The sequence below is a fragment of the Culex pipiens genome, chromosome 2 (genome assembly GCF_016801865.2).
Source record: "Culex pipiens pallens isolate TS chromosome 2, TS_CPP_V2, whole genome shotgun sequence".
NCBI lineage: Eukaryota > Metazoa > Arthropoda > Insecta > Diptera > Culicidae > Culex > Culex pipiens.
Window position 1 is genome coordinate 135,643,486 of NC_068938.1, and position 21,842 is coordinate 135,665,327.

At 37.1% G+C, this 21,842-nt stretch overlaps 2 protein-coding genes across 5 annotated transcripts in view; both read right to left on the reverse strand.

Annotated features, from left to right (window-relative positions):
- The window catches only part of LOC120417552 (endoplasmic reticulum-Golgi intermediate compartment protein 3), a 302,890-nt gene that overhangs the window by 76,257 nt on the left and 204,791 nt on the right, over window positions 1-21,842 (reverse strand). The window lies entirely within an intron of this gene.
- Window positions 1-21,842, reverse strand: part of LOC120417566 (LIM/homeobox protein Lhx6-like) — a 237,262-nt gene that overhangs the window by 2,514 nt on the left and 212,906 nt on the right. The gene's annotated exons all lie outside the window — the stretch shown is intronic.

The following is a 21,842-nucleotide window of genomic DNA, read 5'->3' on the forward strand; positions in this document are numbered from 1 at the left end:
CGAAATAATTAATTTTGCGCTAAATTGATGTCTCAAAGCGAATGCTTTCATTGAAAACCGGAAATTTCAAACTTGATTTTAAACATTTTTGATATACCCCCAAGAGAAATGACTTGAAATTGTGGAAAATTTTCTAAGTCAGGATGCCACATTTTGGTATTGAAGTGTTTCATTAAATTCCTCTGAAACTATGGGAATTTTTTTATAAATTATGACGAGCTAATTAATTTTGCGCTAAAATGACTTAAAACCGAAAAATGTTAAAGCTGATTTTAATTTTTTTTACACATACTCTCTGAGATTTTTTTTAAATCGTTGAAATTTCTCTATGTCGGGATAACCATTTACTTTGAAAAACGAGTCAATCGACAGATTATTGAATTTTGGTGAATTTCAATCCAGTTTCATTTTAATAACACTTATTTTTCAATCTTTTAATTTTTCAGTAGCTTCAAGAACTTCATGCACAGGCCGTTCATCAATGACAAATGCATTCGATGTGGTGAAGAATATCACTAAAAACAACATGGAATCATCAGGTGAGTAGATTTCTTGTGCAAATACCAGCGACCAAAATGTGCTCTTGGTTGCCCAGTAATAGATGGTAAAATACCATCAAATCATACCAAAATCATGTATGTAGGAATACCAAAATCTGATTTTCCAAGGGCGCGGGAATATCTTTAAATAAAACCATGGCAATACCAAGTTTTTGTATTCAACCAATGTTCAAAAATCCAGAAGACCTCAACTTGGTATTGAAATGGTTTTATTTTGTGGTATTATTTTACCCTTGGAATAACATGGTTTGGTATAGTTGTGCCCTTCAACATACAAGACTTTGGTATGATTTCATGGTATTTTACCATCTATTACTGGGCAACCAAGGGTACATTTTGGTTCCTGTTATTTTCCCAAGTAATACCAAAATTTGGTATTCCCGTGTTATTTACCCCTGCTCGGGAACCCAAGGGTAAAATAATACCTCAAAATAAAACCATTTCAATACCAAGTTGAGGTCTTCTGGATTTTTGAACATTGCTTGAATACCAAAACTTGGTATTGCCATGGTTTTATTTTTAGGTATTCCCACGCCCTTGGAAAATCATATTTTGGTATTGCTGTGGTCTTCCACATACATGATTTTGGTATGATTTGATGGTATTTTACCATCTATTACTGGACAACCAAGAGCACATTTTGGTCGTTGGTATTTGCACAAGAAATACCAAAATTTGGTATTTTCATACCATTTTTAGTGCAACAGTTGCAGTTAGTGAAAAAACGGAAATGATCCATATGCAACAGCCAAATCTACTCACCTGACGATTCCATGTTGTTCTTAGTGATATTCTTCACCACATTGAATGCATTTGTCATTGATGAACGGCCTGTGCTTGAAGTTCTTGAAGATTCTAAAAAATAACATGATTGAAAAATAAGTGTTATTAAAATGAAACTGGATTGAAATTCACCAAAATTCAATAATCTGTCGATTAACTCGTTTTTCAAAGTATTTGGTTATCCCAACTTAGAGAAATTTCAACGTTGTTTTAAAAAACATCTTAGCGGGTATATAAAAAAAATTAAAAATCAGCTTTAACATTTTTGGGTTTCAAGACATTTTAGCGCAAAATTAATTATCTCATCAAAATTTATAAAATAAATCACATAGTTTCAGAGGAATTTGATGAAACCTTTCAATACCAAAATAATACCAAAATGTGCCATCCTGACTTAGAAAATTTTCCACAATTTCAAGTCATTTCTTTAGGGGGTATATCAAAAATGTTTAAAATCAAGTTTGAAATTTCCGGTTTTCAATGAAAGCATTCGCTTTGAGACATCATTTTAGCGCAAAATTAATTATTTTGTCAAAATTGGTCAAAATTTTCTCATAGTTTCAGAGGAATTTGATACAACACTGTAATACCAAAAGAATACCAAAATGTGGTGTTCGACCATTGACAAATTCTGCAATTTTGCAATATCAAAACAATACCTTAAATTGGTATGATAGCACATTTTGCTCTTGCATAATCCTTAAGACAAATTTTAAAGGGTCCAGGAATACCAAAATTTGGTATTGATACCAGAGAAAGGTATTATTACGCATTTCCCTTGTTATTTACCCATGCTCGGGAAAAAGGGTTTCATTATTTCGGCCAAGGAACCCCGAGACCAATATTGGACCTGATCGGGTTTTTTTTAATAGGGCTGATTTCGTGGGGAATTGCTGAATTTATTTATCAACTTCAATGAAATTTAACAGTTGCTTAGAAGTTTATTTTTCTAAATTATATTCTGCTTACAAAGTAAAAATGTGAAAATTGAGAAGGTTTTTTTTGAGAATTTTGTCATTAAAATATGGAACACAAAAGATGAACTATTCTATTTGTAAGACAACAATGTATCAACAAATTTTAATTCAAAATTGGATTAAATATTTCTTCCGTTTTACGATCACAGATTGGAAAAAAACGACACACGTCAGGATTTCTTTCATTTTTTTTAATTATATTTATATCATATTTTTGACAGTACACAACTTCAGTATTACAAAAGGCGTTTTGTGATGCTTTTTGATTAAAAATTTGGAATCCAAGCTTGCCATTTGGAAAATAAGCCCTTTAATTTGCAAAGACTTAGATTGCCCTGAGGTTTTAAGTGTAAATCGTTTTGGATGAAATTGTTAAATAAAGTTGTTTTATAAAATATATCAATAATATGGATGTTTTACAGTTAATTTTATTTGATGATTTATATTTTTTTTCCAAATTTATATCAATAAAAAAAAACAATTTGTGCTAATTTGTGTAAGTGAAGCTTTCTTTTGACTGGTTATTTTTGATTGATTTGATTTTCGGGATCTTTATTTTTTTACGATTTTGAGATCTTCTCAGTTACCATGGTCTACCAAAAACCTTAAAAAAATTGAAAAGTTTTCTAAGTACAATAGGTCAAAATGATACAAACGCAATTTAGAAATTCTAAAATATAATTTATATATAATAACGCGTCCAAAACTAGTGGAAAACTGACTATGAATGAACCGGAGTTATTTTCCAATAGCATACAGCTAAAAGCTAAATAAAAAAAAATCATATTTTAAAAATGATGACCTTTTCAACACTACTTATTTATTGTTTTAAGTTTGTTGTCAAATTTAAAACAGAAGAAGTTTTAATTGTTTTGTTAGTTTTATAAGTTTTGAAGTTATTATAAAAAATGCACAATTGTTGTTTTACCATTCTTTCTAAATACATTTTATAGTCTTGCTCTATGTTTGGAAGTTCAAAATATTTGAAAATGTGTTTTCGCATATAGTCGGTTAGATTTTGGATTTTTTCGAAAACTTTTAGTTACAAAATAAATTATAAAAAAAATATGCAGATGTTTTAGCAGATGAAAAAATATAAAATATCGATTTCCGAAATCATAGAGAATTATTCAGGTAGGTGAAGGGTGGGGGGACAAGGGGACCGATCCTGACAGTGGATGGGGGTGGGGATGGTCCGCATCACTGGGAGGGAGAAGGACAAGCATCAGTGTGCAGCAGCGCAAAAAAAAGTTAAATGTATTTTTTGCTCGCAAAAAATTAATTAACTTTAGCTAATTAAACATCGCAGACGAGAAAAGTTTTTGTTTTTTAATTTTCAACTCTTTTTTTTCGCCTTTCGACGACGCGTGGCCTTGGTCAAAACGAGAGAAGAGGGTGGTTTAAGACAGGGGACGTCGCGACGCAGAAAGATGCGAGGGTAAAGTCTTTGCTTTTGCCCTGACTGAGTTGAGCTTCTTGCCTTTGGGGGAGGCGGGTTGCCCTACTCAAGTGCAGTATCTCCTCAGATGGCAGCCACTTTGCGAATTATTTCGTCTTGACCGTTTTGATTGCCGATTTTTTTAAAGGAATGTTTGCGGGTCGATGATGCTTATTATAATCGTGAAAGGACTAGGGTATTTGCTTCCCAAAAAGTGCATGTAATATGTACGAGGAACGAATCGCAGTGATTCTCCATACAAGTTTTAGAGAAACAAAAAATCAAATTGCAAAATGCAGCAAAATGTAGCTGCTAGATATTTTCCATAAAGTCTCTCATTTTAAGTTTTAATATTTTCCGGTAAATACTCTGTCAGACCACCGTGCAGTGTCCAGTAATTAAAAAAATCACTTTCACGACTAATGATGACGGAAAGCTGCATTGTAGGATGCACGCTTTGTTGCAGATTCGCCAACTTCACCAAAGAAGTGGAAGAATAAAAATTAGACCTTTCAATTAAATGAAAACACCACCACCCGAATCACGCTGGCACGCGAAAGGAGTGGGAAAAATAGAGAAAAAAAAATCATGTTCACGTGAAATTCACTCTTTCTCTCTCCGCTTTTTTCACGTGCTCATTTTCATCCACTCTCTTTCTCTTTTTTTTCGTTCTCTGTCTCTCGCACTCATTCTCTCTAATTATAATTTTTTAATTATCTGGAAAAGATTAAAGATGCGGAGGCAAAGTTATTATCCTTTTTATAATTAATTTTCTTTTGTGCTCCCTTGCTTGATATTTTCCTTGACTTTTGTACAGTCTGACTGCGAGCGGACGCCGTCGTCGGCTGACGGACTATGCGAGCAGCATTTTTTTTCGGCTGGTTTTTCCGCGAAAAACACCAACACCAAAAAAAAAGGTCTAATTAAATTTAACGCTATGCCACGAATTACTCCCACGCCTTCACCACTGATGGACCATTTATCTTGTACGCATGATGGCCAACGTTGGCTGGAAATGGGGCTTAGAAGTGTGTGTTGTGTGATGCGGGGATTGGACTTTGGTTCTGGTTATTATCTGGTGTAATTATATGTTGGAAAATATATTTCAGAGAAAAATAAAATCAATATTTTAGACCAATTTATTTAAATTCTTAATGAACATAACTTACCACATTTTGGTCAGCAATACAATTTTCCGAAGAAATGTGGATTCTGATTTCGTTAATTAATTTCCCAAAATTGGGCTGAAATAACGAAATCATGTGAGAGTGCATTGCAAACCGACGTTAATGAATTCAATCAAAATTCAACAGTAAATGCCCATCGCCACACCGAGCGTGCAATACGGACTGCACACTCGAATGAAATTGAACTTCCACTTACTGCCGAATTTGCATGGCAAAGGCCATTAGCCTTATTTTCACGTTTTGCGAAACGGAAGTGGTGGTCATAACTTAATTGAGGAAGATTCGTAAAAGTATGTATTGTAAAAATTATTACTTGAAAAAACCTAAAAAAGTGAATGTCCTCATTGTTAACTTTGGCTTGTTTCGCGGAGTTGTTAAAGCTAAATACATTTGTTATTAATTAAAACGAATAAATCAGTTTGGTGGGAAAGGAGTTATGGCACTGCAAATTGGTAGTACATGTTCTTGCGAGAAGCCTACGAAATTAACGGTGGGCTTAATCTCATAAGAAAAGGAATAAATAAAATTTATTTCAATTTTCAAAAATAGCAGATGATCAAATGTTTTTATGAAATGTTTGTTAAGCATTGGAATTCTTTTGTTTTCTTTAGATTATTCCAAATATATGAAAATATTTAGCACAGCTCCCACTGATTGAAACCTGCTCACAGTTTACCAGTTATGACTTTGGGGAAATTTAAAAATAAAGCAAAATTTGTTTAAATAATTAATGAGCAAAACTATTTAATCGTTAATATCCGCCAACTGAACCCCACCGTGCATAGCCAAACCGGCCCTTTCCGCCAACCGGAAAATGAGCCACGCGCAACACGGTCGCCGAGAGAAGCGTGGTCGGTCGCAAAATTAAAAAGTGTTGTGTTGACGGGTTTCGGGGAAAATTTTGGCTTTTAATTTGATTTTGCACCAGCAGCAGCAGCATGGTAGCGGCTCCCCCATTTGTGCCGTTCCACGGAAGGTCATCCTATTAAGTTTCAATGAAGCAATTAATTTTCTCCCGGAATTTCGTTCACCTTTCGCGCTACCGTCGATCGAGTGAGTTTGGATGGAAGTTGGTTAAATCTGTTCCAAATTGTAATGATCCACAGAACGAATTTGAGGGAAAGTTATTCAACTTTTTTTCGAGCGACTCGGCCTCGGTGAGAATAAAACGCCAGACTAAATAAAAGGAAAAGCCGTATCAGCTTTAGCGTAATTTCATTTAAAATTTTAATGAAGTTTTTCTGATCTTTTGTCCAGTTGCCTCTCGCCCCTCATCACCGAGGGTTTTTTTTTGTTTCGTTAATGCTTTTTTCTTGCTCGCTTGCCTTCTGGACAGTTGGAGTTCTTTGGACGCCACGGGCGGCGAAATGGGTTCATCGCTTCCGGAGAGGAGCTGGTCGTGAACGGAATTGTCACTAATGGGCCAGACTGAAGTGTGTGTGATGCTTATTTAGGATTAATTTTATAACGTGAGGGATTCTCTGCAAATACCCTGTCGATGAATGCTGAACGTGGAAAGGATCACGGTGGAGAATGTTGGTGCTCTAAACAAATCAAAACAATAAAAGTACGAAAAACATGAAATTTTATTTCGTATTTTTTTAATTTGATATAATTTTTTTTAAATATTATATTTGAGAGAATATTAAATTATTCTATTCTGGTTTTATCAGTTGCATTCGATTGGAATTTGGATTGGATAGTTCTCTATTTAATATAACCAAATATCATTTATAAAAAAGTGTCATTATTTACTTTGCACAAAAATCTATTTTGAGAAAATTTTGAAAGAATAATAATAATAATAAGGGAAACACGGAGATCTGGCAACCCTTTCTAAAGCTAAGCGTACTTAACGACCTTATAGATTAATCAATATATTTGAAAATCTGGCAGCCCTATCCAATATCCGTTGAATAATATTTGGGATGTTTTTAAAATTTTGTTGAAAATGTGGTATTTTTTGCATTTATCACTGAGGTAAAGCTGCATTCGACTAGGTTTAGGATCCCATAGATCAAGATTTATACAATTCCGACCATTCGTTGGATAGGTAATAGAGAGACCATCTAAACGATCACAAAGTTACGAAGATCTGGCAACCCTGTCTCAAGTTATGACATCTTAAATAACTTTTATGTACTTTTTTGAAGCCGGATCTCACTTTTATGTTTGTAAACAATGTCCGAATCCATAATCCGACCTTTCGTTGTATAGGGGGGGCCATTCTCCGCCAACTCACACAGCAGTTGCCTCGACGCCGCTTCGATTTTCGTGAAACTTTGCTCTAAGTGGTAATTTTGGTCCCTGATTTCGAATCCAAGGTCCATTTTTCGGTATCTCGTAACTGTGTAGCGGTACGACCCCTTTAATTTTTCTGGATTTTTACTAAGACACGTTTTTCATTAATTTGTAGCTCGAAACCGTGAAGAGATAGAAATTTTGTGTCAAAGGGACTTTAGTGTAAAATTGGACGCCTGATTTAATGGCGTACTCAAAACTCAGGAAAAACGTATTTTTGCATCCAAAAATACTAAAAAATAGTTTTAAAATCACTGCCATTTCCCATCACTCAACTGTAAAAAATCGTGAGTCACAACATTTTATGAAAAAAATAATGTACTTTACGAATCTGAAATAACCTAGATATGTGAAAATTCAAAAATCTGTATCTGTCTTGCGTAAAGTTGTAGGTATGAATATGGACTACACTGAAAAAAATGATACACGTTAAAAAAATGGTTATTTTTAATTTCCCTTTTTGTCACTAAAACTCGATTTGCAAAAAAACACTATTTTTATTTTTTTTATATGTTTTAGAGGACATCAAATGCCAACTTTTCAGAAATTTCCAGAATGGGCAAAAAATCGTTGACCGTGTTATGATTTTTTGAATCGATACAGATTAAAAAAAAATCGAAATATTGGTCGCAAAAAAATTTCAACTTCATTTTTCGATGTAAAATTGAATTGGCAATCAAAAAGTACTCTAGTGAATTTTTGATGAAGTGCACCGTTTTCAAGTTATAGCCATTTTTTGGTAACTTTTTTGAAAAAGTCGCATTTTTTTCATTTTTTTAAGTAAGTGCCCATGTTTGCCCACCTTTGAAAAAAATATTTTTGAAAAGCTGAGAAAATTCTCTATATTTTGCTTTAATAAACTTTGTTGATACGACCCTTAGTTGCTGAGATATTGCCATGCAAAGGTTAAAAAACTAGAAAATTGATGTTTTCTAAGTCTCACCCAAACAACTCACCATTTTCTAATGTCGATAACTCAGCAACTATAGTTCCAATTTACAATGTTAAAATATGAAAAAAAACGGAAATTTTCCGATCTTTTTGAAAAAAATATTTTCAAAAATTTAAAATCAAGACTAACATTTTAAAAGGGCGTAATATTGAATGTTTTGCCCGTTTGAAATGTTAGTCTTGATTTTAAATTTTTGAAAATATTTTTTTCGAAAAGATCGGAAAATTTCACGAATGTTTCATATTTTAATATTGTAAATCGGACCTATAGTTGCTGAGATATCGACATTAGAAAATGGTGGGTTGTTTGGGTGAGATTTAGAAAACATCAATTTTCCTGTTTGTTAACCTTTGCATGGCAATATCTCAGCAACTAAGGGTCGTATCAACAAAGTTCAATAAAGCAAAATATAGAGAATTTTCTCAGCTTTTCAAAACTATTTTTTTCAAAGGTGGGCAAACATGGGCACTAATTTAAAAAAATGAAAAACTGCGACTATTTTCAAAAAAGTTACCTTTAAATGGTTATAACTTGAAAACGGTGTACTTTATCAAAATTTCACAAAAGTACTTTTTGATTGCAAATTCGATTTTACATCGAAAAATGAAGTTGACAATTTTTTGCGACCAATATTTCGATTTTTTGAAAAAAAAAAATTATTGATTCAAAAAATCATAACTCGGTCAAAGATTTTTTGCCCATTCTGGAAATTTCTGAAAAGTTCGCATTTGATGTCCTCTAAAACATATAAAAAAATAAAAAAAAAAAAAAAGTGTTTTTTGCAAATCAAGTTGTAGTAACAAAAAGTGAAATTAAAAATCACCAATTTTTTTTCTATCGTGTATCATTTTTTCCAGTAAAGTCCGTATCCATACCTACAATTTTGCCGAAGACACCAAATCGATCAAAAAAAATCCTTCAAAAGATACAGATTTTTGAATTTTTGCATATAATTTGCCAAATTTGTATGGAAAATTATATGAACGAACTAATGATGCAAAATGGCTTCTTTGGCATACCGAAGGCACCAACAAAGTTTCAGCCGGATTAAAAAATACAAAAATTAAAATTAAAGCAAAAAGACCGATGTCGTGGAGAATTGCTTATGTATTTAAGAATTTGTATCTTTTTTTGTTGAGTTATCAGAATATTACAAGAAAGTTTTTTTTGAAAAAGTGCTGATTTTGACCAGTGTTTAACACCTGAAACTCAATCTTGTGCTTTTCAAAATATTGTTTTTAGTTTTTAAAGCCGTTGCAAATATTTTTTGAAGTTTATGTCCCTCGACTTGAACCAAAGTCGAGGGGGGGGGGGGGCAAAAAATAAAAAAAAGTATAAAAATTAAAATTAGGAGCCATGGTTTCAACATTTTAAAGGAAAAAGTGTTTTAAAATGCATTATACACCTGTCCAGTTGTTTTGCCATCACTAGTTTCCAAAATATCTAAGTATTGACCAAAATTTTATTTTTTTGCGAAAAATAAAATTTTTGCGGTGACATTGGAATTTCATAAAAGTTTATTTTTTTTTAAACAAGCCCAAACATGCTAAATATGATTATCAATGCAAAAAAATGAATTTTAGATTGTTTTCAGTAAATTACACTTCTATTTTCATAGAAATTTTGAAGTTTTTTGGAAACATTTTTTTTTGCCCCCTGATGATTTGCAACGGCTTAAATAAGTAGATGGATTTATGACAGCCAACTTGTCATTTTAGGAGCACTGTCGAGAATGGGGTCCTAAAATGAAGTTTAAATTTGTGATATTATTGCTCATAACAATAAAGCTTATTTTTCTGAGTACAATGACCCTTTGAACGACCACAAAGGATTTAAAACGGATTTTTAATTGAATTTAAAAAAAATTATCTTCATGGTCCTTCTTGACAGAAAAGGTCCTGCTTGACAGCTCGTTCCAAAGGGACCATAGTTTATCAACCGAAAAAATGTTGTCTTGTCAATATTTTTTTTGCATTAAAATAAAAAAAAAAGTGATTAGAAATGGTTTTTAATCGTGTTTTTTACCGTTGTACATAAAAGTTGACATAGGGCTTTAGTACCCAATTATGGATATCTTTGTTTACAACTTATGAGGAAGGCAACAATCACTTAAAATGATTTTGGTATCGTTTTCAACAGCTGTGCAACATGGTGATGATGCTGAGCGTATTTTATGATAATGTTTTCAAAATTAGAATGTGCCAAAATAATATTTTATGACCAGCATTATATTTTTGGCATTTAATTGGAAATTGCAATTGGTTTCTAGCAGATAATGGAATGGAATATTGTCAGAATTCAATAAAAATCAAGGAATATTTTAGACTACTGACAACCGAATTTGCCTAGTGTCATACACAACCAAAATTACGGTTTGTGAAACCTGAAAAATGGAAGTGGGGTTTATTTGCAAATTAAATGGCGAATGGAATTTTGCTAAATCTTAAATCAAAATTAAATTCATTTTTTTTTGCAAATTTCTTTCTTTTTAAATCATTTTATGTTTTTAGGTGTTCTAAAAACTTCATGTCGTCAGCTGTGTGCTATCTTGTGACATAGACCATTTTGGTCGAAAATGAGTTAATTATGACGTTTTGTTATACTTAACAAACACTACAAGATGCTTTAACCCAATTTTGGAAACTCGCTTCCGTTTCCCGGATATCGCAATACACACTTGTGACATAGACCAATTTATCATCAAAATGATCGTGCACACTTGTGACACGTCATACATGTTGTTGTAAAATGTGGAAAATTTTTCTTGTTTTTCACAAATTTATGTTGATACACATTTTCTTTTGTTTTTGAAAATATACTGAAAAGATGGTTAAACTTTTGATTTAAGTCTATTTTAGTTTGCATGGAAATTCTGTGCACACTTGTGACACGTAGTACAATTTTACTTTCGAAACACAATTGTGACACGTGCTTTTCAGATTTTTGATTACATAATTTACTGTATCTTTTAACTGGTGTAACCAAATTAGTTGAAACTTGGAGCGTTTGTAAGGCGATAGTATACGAACCGATTGCTTCAAAAAGTTTGGCTCTACCATTCATAGTTTTGAAAATATTTACCATCAAACTTTAAAAATCGATTTTCTCGAATAGTACTAAATGGTCGTTGTCACAAGATAGCACACAGCTGACGATGTGTAGATTATGTAGTACTCAAGGGTCGAACATTCAATATTTAAAGTCAATTTAAATAATATATATTGATGATTTTTTATCTGAGCTGCTCTGAACTCAATTTGGTTAAAAATTTAATGCAATATTTTAACATGATCTGTCATATACTTGGCAACGTTTGTCCAGTTAAAACAATGTTTTAATATAATATCCCCCCATCTGGAACAAATTAACTCCGACAGTATGATTGATAACCAAGCCCTTTTGACCGTTACGTCTCGAATTGGAACAGCATCCCCAACGCAACTGAGAGAGGCCCTCAGGTCCTCCATGGCTTAGAGTTTGGTGACCGTTTAATCTCCACCACCCCACGGTTTGGAGTTCCCTTGGGAGGCAAGGGGGTGGGGGCGATTGGGTGGAAGGCATCAACAAAAGAATTTGTAATTAAATTTTCGGGTCAAGTAATTTCCCGTTTAAATTTTTATTGTCACTCGGGGTGGTGGAAAAAGCTTCCCACGTCCAAAATGGGGCGGTGGGTGGTGGTGGCCAGCAGCCAGCCGGCAGTCGCTCGCAGCAGCAGTAAATCATTTCCAGCTGGTGACTTCTTGAACGGTCCTTTCTTTCGGCACTCGTTTTTTTTCTAGCCCCAGTTCGCACATATTTTCGGGTACGAGGGGGGGCGGGCGGCCAAGTTTGACACAAGAAACATTGAAATAAATTGAATGGTCCTGCTTGAGTTGTGCCGTTGCCACTTTCTGATGGGATGGAAGGAACGGATGGACGAAGAATGTGTCGGAGATTGTGTTCCAACAAGTGAAAATTCAACAACTTTTCCACACGCGTATAATAAAGTGAATGGTTTCATGGACCCATTTTGGTCCTTCTTGGCGCCAACCAGCGATTGGGCTATTTCGGAGGAAAGAGGTGGAGGTAGAGAGAGAGAGAGTTAGTTAACTCCATTTTTGGAATGGTGACAAAGGGTACATTTGGAAGTTTAGGTTCGCCTTGTTGCTGTTGTCGATATTAGCGGAGTGTATTTAGATTTCAATTTTAATTGAGAGCTGTTTGTTTTAGAAAAAAACTGCAATTTCTCGAAGATGAGCTCAGTAAAACTATTTTATAATCATGAAAAATCTTCAAAAGTTTCAAAATATTCAATCCTTCTCAATGTTTGTAACTGAACAATCATTTATAAAATCCAACAACTGCACTTGAGAAAAAAATCTCATTGAATATTTTTACTACCCTTTCAAAATTCCTTTCTTCACCTCGCAAGACGCTCTCGACTTCCCTCCACTTTTTTTAGTACATATTATTTTAGAGATAAACTGATTTAATTTTACGCTTCATATGTTTACAATCCTCCAACGTAATAATCAATAACAAATAATCTGATTTCGATGAATGAACCAAGGCCAGGTCAATTTATTTTTTTCCTCCGTCGCTCTTTCGCCGCACCTTCTCGAGGCGAGGGGGTGGGGGTGGCTTTCGGAAAACCACCCTAAACACGTGGACCTCGGCTGCTGCCGCTGTCAGCAGGAAGCAGCCTGGCCCCGGTAGTCAGTTAGTGAGGAATTTTCCGATTTCCTTTTTCCACACCAAAACTGACACACACACAGTGAGACACACATACAGTCTCACTCCAAGCGGTGTGGCGGCATGCCTTCGCTTTTATTTGTATTTTTCCTTTCCCGCCACACCACACGAGGGTGGTGAAAAGTGAGGGTGGGGGAGGTTTCGTTGGCGGGAAAATGCGTTGAGGTAGGTTCGGTTCTGTCGGTGTGAGCTGTGAGAGAGCTATTTATTCTACCGGTTTGTGCCGTCGAACGTCGTCGTCGTCAAGATTGGCAGAATCGGGATTTAATATTGGCAGACAAAAGAAAGGAAAAAAAAGGAAAATCCGTGAAGCCGGAAGGGGAGTGGGAGTGGGACCATGCATGCCGCCACTCGGATTAAGTGTGTAAGTGTGGAGTCAATGGTAGGGACAGGGTGTAATTGTATGCGTGTGGGTTTTATACATTCAGTTTGACAATAACGATCTTGGTTTAAGAAAATGGCAAATTTCTGTGGAAAAAATATAGTGAAACTTTTTTTTAAAATTAAAACAGAGATGAAGGGATTCAAACTCTATCAACTTTGTGCTTATAGCCTCCCAACTTTTTAATGAAATAGATTTTTGAGTGAAATTTGTGTCTTCAAGTATTATTTCCATATTATTTACATTAATGTTAAAAAAAATCCTAAAACAAATTTAAAGCTATCCATTCTTATTATGAACCAGTACCTAATGTAAATAAAATTTAAAATAATCGGCAACAGCTGCGTGAGTTCACCGAGTCATTTACTATTACTTTTTATTTTTTTCAAGTGATTTAATGTGAATTGATGTTTTACACCAGGGCCCAACTTTCAGCCTGCGGGCCAGATCCGGCTCGCGATAGCTTTTCTGTTCAGATTTAGCTGTTGTCTTTTTGAAGTATACATATTTCTGTTTCAGATTAATTAAAATCTTTTTTTTGTTCCAATTTGGTTCATTGCTATTCTAAATTAATATTTTTCAGAATTATGTTTTTGATTAAAAAAAAAAATACACCAGAAAACATTTTCTTCCATTTCGTAAAAATATAAATTCTATGAAAAAAAACTTGGTTGTTAGCAAGAAATGTACCGAAGAAAATTAAATTAAGGTTACAAAAAATAATAACGTTTATATTTCCCTGGAATAAGAATTAAATTGATATTTTATGGAAGGATCAGGGCTGAGCTGTAGGTTAGTCGTCGACTAAAAAGTTTTTTACAAAAAATGTCGCCCTCCTTAAACAATTTGGCGCCCTCAGCAGGGCCCAAGAGAAACTTTGCATTTTGCAAATTTGCCAAGTTTCCGACTTGTGCTGCGCCTTCTTGAAAAAGATTAAGCGCCCCCTCAGGAAGCCCCAGGGCGCCCAAAATGCCATTTTTGCAAATTAACAAAAAAGAACATAAGGGAGAATGATTGAGCAAGATCACCGTAAATAAACTTTTTGTGTTTTATGAGTAAGGCCGTTGCAAATATTTTTCAAAGTTTATTTCGCCCCCCTTCAAAGTCGGTCCAAAAAATCGGGGGGCAATATAAAATATTTTTTCAAAAAACTAAAAATTTTAACGGACCTGTGAGTGTAATCAGCTTTAAACATTTAAGAATGCATTCTCCTGTGTTTATTAACATTTTTTACATGTTCAAGTTTGTTTAAAAATATTTTTAATTTTTGTAAAATTTCATTGTACAGCGCTGCAAAAAGTTTTTTGTTCGGCGAAAAATAATCGTCAATACTTAGATATTTTGAAAACTAATGATTGCAAAACATTAGGGCAGGTGTAGAATGTATTTTAAAACACTTTTTCATTCAATTGTTAGTATCATGGCTTGTTAAACTTTTATACTTTTTTTTTTGGCCCCCCCTCGACTTTGGCCAGAGTCGAGAACATAAACTTCAAAAAATATTTGCTTCGGCCTATCCATTCATAATAAAATTTTGCTTGAAAATGAAAATTCATCATTTTATAAGATATCTTTGCAAATATTTTTAAAATATTGATTTTTTTTTAAAGAAATCAGGGCAAAAATATGTGCAATGACCAAAGAAGTTTTAAGTTAAAGATAATTATGCTTTCAATTGCACATTTCAAAATTGAAATTAATGAAATTACCATATTTAGAAAGCTTTCTCTAATTTTCTTTTATAAATGAAAATATATGAATCTTATTTGCAACACTTCTTTATTAATTTATTTTATAGTAGAGTTTTACTTGAAAAGGAAACTCCGTAGGTTTATTTTTAAAAATACGTTGAATTTGATTTTTAAACATCACCAGTCAACTCAATTTGAGTTCTCGAACGGAATTCATATACAATTCGAATTCAATTCCGTTTCAAAATTCGAATTGTGTTGACTGGGTAATTTCCGGAACGCCAAAGTCTAAACAAAATCAGATTTGGCTAAAAGGTTAGGCACCCCTTGAAAGACGCTTTGGGTACCCAAATTTTCAAGTAGGTATACAAACTACTAAATTTTGAAAATTTGTTTGTTCTTGGGCAGTGTTGGAATTCGAGCGAGAAGAAGGAAAGCATTTCTCACTCGCGAGCGAGGAAGAGAACTTGTATTACTTTTCTCTTCTCGCTCGCGCTCGCATTTTCGTTCGCGTTCTCGCTCTCGCCGCGAGCGCTCGCGAGCGCCTCGTGCTAGCCGTTCGTCCAAAGCTAGCAATTTGTTTATTTGGCTTCTGAATACGAACCAGGCGATGGTATAGAGGTGTAACTTCAATCGTTGTGTTGTTTTTTTTTCGTTTCTGACACGTTCAACTTCTCGCGAACGGGCAATTCTGGCTCGCGAGAAAGCCCGTTCGCGAACGGAGGAGGGCACGGGAAATCGGTGAGTTTCTCTCGGCAGCTCGAGACTCGCGGCGAGAACTCGAGAGAGAGAAATTTTTCTCGCGAGAGCGCGATAAATACCAACACTGTTCTTGGGTGTTGAATTAAAAATATGTGAATCTTATTTGCAACTTAAATAATTTGTTTTTTTACAGAGTATTATTTGAAAAAGTCTTTTTAACTAAGGATACTCCGTAGGTCTTTTTTAAATACTTAAGATTTTTTTTTTTAGAATTACCAGTCGAATTTGAATTGAGTTGACTGGGTTATTTCCGGTCCGCCAATGCTTCAGAAAAATCAGATCTGGCCAAAAGTTTGGGCACCCTTTGAAAGACGCAACTTTTGGTACCCAAAATGGTTATCGCCCAAATGTTTTATGTCATCGCAGTTTAGTGAAAAAAGTTGATTATTCCCGTTTTCACAATTTTAAAATTTCAGACCTAGATTTTATTTTCAATAAATTATATCGCGAGATACTTAAAAAAATTATATGTTATTAAAAAATTTCCGAGAAATATTTTCGAAAATAGTATCTATGATCCCGACCCTTCAAAACAGCATTTTAAGTTTTTATACGTTTTTCAAATGCTAGGCTTGATTTTTGAAACTTTAAACTATTTTTCCTTTAAAGCCATACTAATAAAACGATAAGTTCTATTCCAGAATTTGTTTCAGACTGGCTGTTCTTGTGTTTAATTAGGTTAGATTAGGAATTAAAAATATGTTTTATCTAATAAAACGTATAAAAAATCGAGAAAAAAGCAAATATTTGGAAAAATCCTTCATAGTTTCTTTTGAGAAGATAATTTAAAACAAATTTTGAATCAATTTATTATTAAACTGAGTTTAAGAAAGCCACTCAAGTGATTGAACGTGGCTGGTGTATGTCTGTGTGTATGAATGTGTTCGAGTGTGTGCGGAATTCATTTACAACTTTTAGGCGGGAAAAGTTTAAATTAGGTTTGAAGTTTTCTCGCAGGCTGGACGCAGATTTGGCGTGGCGGCGGTTTTTTTGGTTGGCTGTATGCCACGTGGAATGGCCCGGGCAATAAACCCAATCGATTAGAGGGGTCTCCCCGGAAAGATGGATGGCCCGGGCGGATTTGATGGCTGTCCGTCCCGTGGAGTTCAAGAAAGTGATTTGTTGAAAGTTTGAGGTCAGTTGGGCGCAATTTGTTGGTAAGCCGAATGCTTTAAATTGGTTTTTTTGTTGTGAGAAAAAAGTAAAAAAAAGATGATGATTTGATAACCACTGCGTGTATTTATAAACTATAAATTATCATAGGCATTCTAATCGAAGTTCTGATTCATACTGCATGCATCAGTACGCATTATTTGAACCCGTAGGACGTTCAGTGCTGGACGCTTTCCTATCAAGGAAGCTCCAAATTCCAGGGGGGTTTTTGGCGCATTTTCAAGATAAATCAAAAGCGATGATTACCGAAAGCACCCATAGTCCGCACACCATGGCCATGATGACATTGTCCGTCGTTGCACGCTGTGCGCGCCGCGCCAGAAACTCTGCAATATTTTGTATCCTGGCCGAGAACGTTTTATTTATCGTTGTCCCAACAAAGTCCCAGTAATAACCCAACCGTCGTCGGTCGTCGTTGTCCTTGTCGTAGGGAAAACGACGCGCGCGCTAACATATTACGAAATCCTAAGGGTAATCGTATATCTTCCGGCAGGGGCCCCGCAGGCTAGGACCAGGCCATGGTACACAGGACCGTACGCCAAGCGACGGCATTAGTGACAACACATCCTTTTGCCTGTCGTTGGTTACAAATCGTCGTTTTTTTAGTCGGGACCTCCCCAAAATCCGGCCACCCCGGCGGGAACACAAGGGCTGCTGCTGCTGCTGCACTATTATCCAGCCACTTGCTTTTCGCATAAGCGTGTTCCGCCACACAGGAACCCTGTTTTTATGCTATAAAATTGAGTGCGATGATGAAAAGACTTATGCATAGACCGCATAGCTCCGGAACTGCCAAATGCTCTGTGTCTCGACTCTGTAGGAGCGGAGCGGACACGGAGGATCATTGGACATGGTGTCGAAACAAGCATGAAAAAAAGGAAAGCAGAACGGATTCAGCATCAACAGGGTAGGAAGGATGCGTGGACATACCGTGCTAAACGTTCCTGTTTGTATACATTTAATTTTTGAACGCAATCAAGCCAATTTTTTTTTCTAGATTCCATTAAACAATATTCGAAGAAACGAAAAAAACTAAGCTAAATAGTTATAAGTTGAAATGATTTTTACCAATTTGCACAAAAATCAAGACATAAAAGTTATGATTTTCTGGGCAGAACATTTCATCAAAGTCATCTTCATAAATTTGATTTACTCTTATTGACTGAACCTAGTCGCCACCCTGTTCATGACCGCCAGCCACTCCGCGTGTACACATGACGTGGCCGGTTATTTTGAACCACCCGGCCTGGCGTGAAACGCTTGCACTACCCCGCATAGACCATGTGGCAGCATCAGATGAAATCTCGGGTATCCGCTCGTCCCCTTCGACGCTAAAATGATGGCAGCAAGTGTCCCGCGGAACAGTCTCAATATTCGCCACCGTCATATTGAATCTAGTAAATTTATTAAAATAACAACGCGACACTTTGTTTCGATATCCATCGTCGACTTGGTAGCTCTTCCGTCGTCGGTCCGTTGACTTGCTGCCGTGCGGGGCTCAACAAGACCGTCCCGTAGAATCATCGATAGCTCAGCTTTTGGCTCTGAATTAGTTCACTTCATCGTCATCAGGGAGCGCGTGTGTGGTATGCATGCAGTATTATGCTGAAATTATGATCATTATTATTATAAACAATCTCGTGCTGGCGAAAACCTAATTTAGCGAGGCGGTTTTTTGCCTCGAATTTTGGAATTCTTTATCACGGTAACAAAATTTCTGAACCTGACAGAGTGATGACCAAATGAACTTTTATACGAAGCATTTTGTTTAACAAATGCGATTATTTTTTTAACATTATGAGATTGCTCATCGATCTATGAGACATTTAAAGGCAGATCAACACGTTTATTCGTCATCGATCTAAGGTTTTGCATAATTGAGCTCATTTTAAATTAAAACATTTCGCGTGGAGATTGTCTCAATAACCAGATTTAAAAAAAAACAGCTAGTGTTGAATCAAAATTCGATACTCTTGTTATCATCGGACGTGCATCTCATAAGTTTTTTTTTTTTTTTTTTTTTTTTTCATAAAATTATTTTTATTAGGTCCTTTTCGGTACTGGGACCTGGTTAGGACCGAGTCGGCTTTTGTAATTACATTTGACTTAATAATTACAGAGGATCTTGTGTGTAAATGTTAGTGGGAGGGGAGCCGATTACCCGCGGCCTACTCGGGGTTAGTAGGGAAGGGATTGATGTTAAAGACAAGGCGTGGGAAGGGAAGGGGGATTGTGTAGGGGTCTTGGTTGGCTCTGCTGGCCTTTGCGTTTTGTCCTCAGCCGCAACTCGGTGTCCAGCTGCTGGGGCGTTCTTGCTTTGCTTCCGGTGCAATCCAGAAACGACGGCTTTGTGTGAAGGCGAGTTATACTAACTGAAGGAAAACTAACTGAAGGAAAACTAACTGGAAGAAAACTAAATGGATATTTTGGAATCTACGAGGAACTGATAGATCGGATAGAGAACATCAAGGTCTAGTTGAGATAACGCGTCTCGCATCGAGATTTCTGGTGGTCTTCCTCGGGCCCTGAGGGTATCTTTCAACTTAATTCTGTGAGCCTGGTGATCTGGACACGCCCATACGAGATGGTCGATGTCCTGATAACCCTGCCCACAGTCGCATAAGTTTGTATCACTCATGTTGATACGGTAAAGATGAGCCTTGGACGAGTAATGGTTCGACATAAGGCGGGACATCGTTCTGATGAATCCACGCGTCAAGTCCATTCCCTTGAACCAGGCTTTTCTTTGCACCTTAGGTCGTATGGAATACATCCAACGTCCCTTGGTGTCGTCGTCCCATTGTTTTTGCCAATCCAGGAGCGCACGCTGCCTCGGCAAACCGTAGCATTCTTGTAGGCTAATTGGCCTTTCAAAAATGTCTCCACTCTCAGCACCCTTCTTGGCGAGCAAGTCCGCTTTCTCATTACCCGGAATCGAGCAATGAGCGCGGACCCACACCACCGTGATGCTGAAGGACTGAGCCGCCAGGTTGTTTAAAGTCTTGCGTATTTCCGTGAGGAAAAACGCAGACTCCCTGGTCGGCTTCAGAGACCGGATAGCCTCAACAGAGCTAAAGCTATCGGTGAAGATGAAGTAGTGGTCAGGTGGCATGGTCTCGATGATTCGCAGTGCGCAGTAAACCGCGGCTAACTCTGCGACGTAAACCGAACTCGGGTCCTTCAGCTTAAAGAACAGCTGATAAGATTCATGATAAACACCGAAGCCCGTACAGCCGTCGAGCTTGGAGCCATCGGTGAAGAATCTGTTGTTTGGAGGAACATGGTTGTACTTTGATGCGAAGATCGACGGTACAACTCCCCGCAGAAGATGGTTTGGGATACCGCGAGTATCGGCTTTCATGGACGTGTCGAAGCCAATCAGGGTGCTGTTGGTTAACGGAGGCGTGCGCTGTACCGTTGTGCTCGGGCTCCACTCCCACGATGACATAAAGTCATAATATAGAAGCATGCGCCGAGACTCAACGTGAAGGTTCAGCAACGTTTCAAAGTTGTCAATTACCAGTTTATTCCTGTAATCACACCGGATCAGGAACCGGTAAGACAGTTCGTAGTAACGAGTTCGCAGAGGCAACACTCCCGCCAAGACCTCGAGGGTCATGTTGTGAGTTGAGTGCATGCATCCCAAGACAATGCGAAGACATCGGTACTGTATCCGCTGGAGAACCAACAAGCGTGATTTCGCAGCTGATTGGAAGCAGAAACTGCCATATTCCAGCACCGAGAGTATCGTTGTCTTGTACAGTCGAAGCAGGTCAGAAGGATGAGCACCCCACCGGTTGCCAGAGACACTGCGCAGAAAATTAGTTCTTTGCAGGCACTTTTGCTTCAGGTAGTTAATGTGCTTCCCCCATGTTCCCTTTTGATCGAAGATGGTACCCATGTACATGAAGTGGTCCGACTGCTCGATAGTCTTTCCCGAGAGAGAAAGATTGAGCTGCGGCGGTTCATGCTTCCCCGTAAAAACGACCAGTTCCGTCTTCGCCGGAGAGAATTCAATACCCTTTTCAACTGCCCAATGGGCCAAGTTGTTCAGGGTATCTTGCAAGGGTTCTAGCAGATCGACTTCCTTCTTGGCAGCGATTGAAACCACTGCGTCATCTGCGTACTGTATAAGGGTGCAGTCTCCGGTCAAGCAATCATCGATGTCGCTGACGTAGAAGTTATACATGGATGGGCTAAGGCGTGAGCCTTGTGCCAAACCCATGTAACTTATCCGGGTGATTGCCAGATCACCTTGCACAAAGTGCATGTGTTTTTCTGACAACAGGTTGATGAGGAAGTTGCACATCGTCGGATTGAGACCGCTCCGCCGCAGCTTTACTCCCAACACCTCGATGGAGACTGAATCAAATGCACCCTTGATGTCTAAGAAGACAGAAGCCATTTGCTGTTTTTTACCACGGGCTATGTCGATCCCTGTGGCCAGCAAGGCTAGACAGTCGCTTGTTCCCTTGCCTCTCCGGAAGCCATACTGCGTGTCTGACAGCAAGTGCTCTCGTTCCATCCATGGTTCGAGGCGGTCGAGGATCATCTTCTCCAGCAACTTGCGTAGACACGACAGCAAGCTGATTGGACGATACGAGTTGTGGTCGGATGCCGGCTTACCGGGCTTTTGAATGGCAACCACCCGGACCTGTCGCCATTCGTGTGGAATTATGTTCTGCTCCACGAACGTGTTGAACAGTTTCAACAGACGCTGCTTGGCGACGTCCGGAAGATTCTTCAGCAAGCTGAACTTGATCTTGTCCGGACCAGGAGCAGTGTTGTTGCCCGTCAATAGTGCTATGGAGAGCTCTACCATCGAGAAGGGAGGATTAGCATCGCTCCCATCAACAACGTCGAATGATGGTTGTGTCGGCACCGAGTCCGGGCACACCTTCTTGG